The following is a 2,794-nucleotide window of genomic DNA, read 5'->3' on the forward strand; positions in this document are numbered from 1 at the left end:
TCTGATTTCAGCTCAGGTCATGATCTCATGGTTCATGAGTTTGAGCACCACGTTGGTCTCTGTGCTAACAGCTCAGAGCCTGGAGCCTGCTTCGGATTCTGTGTCTTCCTCTCTCTGTGCCCATCCCGCGCTTGACCTCTGCCTCTCTCTGCCTCTCAAAAATGAATAAACATTAAAAATATTTTTTAAAAGGTTAAAAACAATAAATTATGGGGTGCCTGGGTGGCTCAGTCAGTTAAGTGTCCTACTTCAGCTCAGGTCATGATTTCATGGTTCATGAGTTCCAGCCCTGTGTTGGTTGGGCTCTGTGCTGACAGCTCAGAGTCTGGAGCCTGCTTCAGATTCTGTGTCTCCTTCTCTCTCTGCCCTTTCCTGGCTCTTGCTTTGTTTCTCTCTATCTGTCGAAATTAAATAAATGTTAAAAATTAAACATTAAAATTAAAAAAACAACAACAAATTATTGTCAACTAACACCAAAATCTAGGAAGGTAAAGAGGATAAGAAATGTCTTTTAGTTAAATTCTTTTTACCTTATAAAACACTTGTCACATTGTCCTGGTTTTCTCATTTTGCTATGGATTGATAAAAACTTTCATGGGCAGTCACTAGCCAACTACTTCTCAAAGACAGCTAGTTTCATATTTGAAAAAGACTTGTCATGTGTTTCGTTAATGGAAAAATAAAAAGATGAATAAAACTTATTTATTTCCAGTGACACCATGAACTCAGGTAGCAATAATGTTTACATCTTTTGCAATTCATTCGCCATAAGTTAGCCAAAAATGATCACTTTTTTTTTCAAAATGAGGGATTATTGTCCTTGATATTTTCTTGTTGGTTTATTTTTCTTTGTATGTAGGTATTTTATTTGTATGTGTTTATTTACTTATTTATTTATTTTAATTGACATCCAAGTTAGTTAGCATACAGTGCAATAATGATTTTAGGAATTGAAGCCAGTGATTCATCGCTTACATACAACACCCCGTGGTCATCCCCAAAAGTACCCTCCTCAATGCCCTTTGCCCATTTTGCCCATCTACCCTCCCACAACCTCACCAGTAACTCTCAGTTTGTCCTCCGTATTTGAGCCTTTTATGTTTTGTCTCTCTCCCTGTTTTTATATTATTTTTGCTTCCCTTCCCTTACATTCTTGTTTTGTAGCTTGAATTCCACTCTTATTTTTAAGTAAAAAGCATACTGTAAGTAAAGCAAACCTAATATTCAAAAATACCAGATAACTAAAAAAGTAATTGCTACAAGATCTGGTATAATGTACGTTTCCTCCCAATAATTGATAATGTCCAAGACACATGTTTATCTTGTATGTTATATTGAAAACATGATTACTTCTACTTCCCTCTCAACTGTATTTTGGGCCATTTTAGATTTTGGCTGAATTTATAGTATATCAGCACATACGTAAGAAATGAAAACACTTTAGTTTATCATTCAGATTACTTGGCTTCATGATCCTCAATACCTGGATGACTGCAAATATCTGGGTGATTAAAATTATCATAGTAAATAAAATGTGCCTGTGTTTAACAACATGGTTAAAGGAACTCATACTGTGATATTAATTTAAGGTTGAACTCAGTAATTGTTAGATAAATGTTGGCTGGCTTGTAGGCTAAATTGATGGATGGATGGATGATTGTTTGATGGATAGATGGAAGGATGGGTAGGTACTTGGATGGATGAATAAATATTTCTATATATGTTTAGTAAATTCAATTTAATGTTTAAAAATTATTAATGATGCAATGTTGTTCAGACTTTATAATACATTTTATTTTATTTGGCTTGAATTTTACTCACAAATACATCTTTTATCCAGTTTTAACAATTTACATGCAAATAAACTTGCCAGGTTTTAATACTTGGCACTTTAAGCTCTGCATAAATTTTCTATGCTTAGAGTAACAAACTATCATAACCTGTGTAGATTAAAAAAATAGAAATTTATTCTTTCATAGTTCTAGAGCTTACAGGCCCAAAATTGGTATTGGCAAAGCTACTGTACTTTCTCCCAAGGCTATGGAAGAAAATCCATTCCATCCCTCTCTCCTAGCTCCTGATGGTTGCTGGCAATTCTTGGTATTCTTTGCCTTCCTGCATGATACTCCTATATCTGTGTCCATCTTCCTAATGTCTTCTCTGTGTGTTTATATATTACCCTGTTTTATCTTATAAGGATACTTGCCATTGGATTTAGGTTCCATTCAGATAATTCAGGATAGTGTCCTCATGTCAACATTATTAACTTAATTACTTGTGCAATGACTTGTTTTCCAATTAAGGTAACATTCAGAGTTTCTAAGAATTACAACATCTTTTGGTGGGGCCTTCATTCAACCCACCACAAATATCAAAAGATATTTAAACAGAGCAGTTTCTAAAGATTGTTATGTGCCTTTCTTATTAAGTAGACAGTAGTTAACATAAGAGTGTTCTAATGGCTTTGGTCTTTTACTGTGTAGTCTAGTAGAATAGTAAAATTCTCACGAGGTGTGTAGGTCTGTTTGCCCCTATACTGAGTGGTTATGGACTAACATTACTTTTTTTTCATTCTTCTGTCCATGTGTTAGATTGTTGTTTTGGTTAGCTGTAATTTATTTATCTTAAACTAGTATTTACTCTCCTTTTCCTACTCTAATTCAATGTTTCTAATATTCTGTACTAACAATGCTCAATAGAAGTATTTGTAAAAGAGGACCCAAATGATTTAAAATTAATTTAAGTATTGTAAAACACTTGGCAAAACAATATATATATATATATATATATACAT

The sequence above is a fragment of the Suricata suricatta genome, chromosome X, assembly GCF_006229205.1.
Source record: "Suricata suricatta isolate VVHF042 chromosome X, meerkat_22Aug2017_6uvM2_HiC, whole genome shotgun sequence".
Taxonomy (NCBI): domain Eukaryota; kingdom Metazoa; phylum Chordata; class Mammalia; order Carnivora; family Herpestidae; genus Suricata; species Suricata suricatta.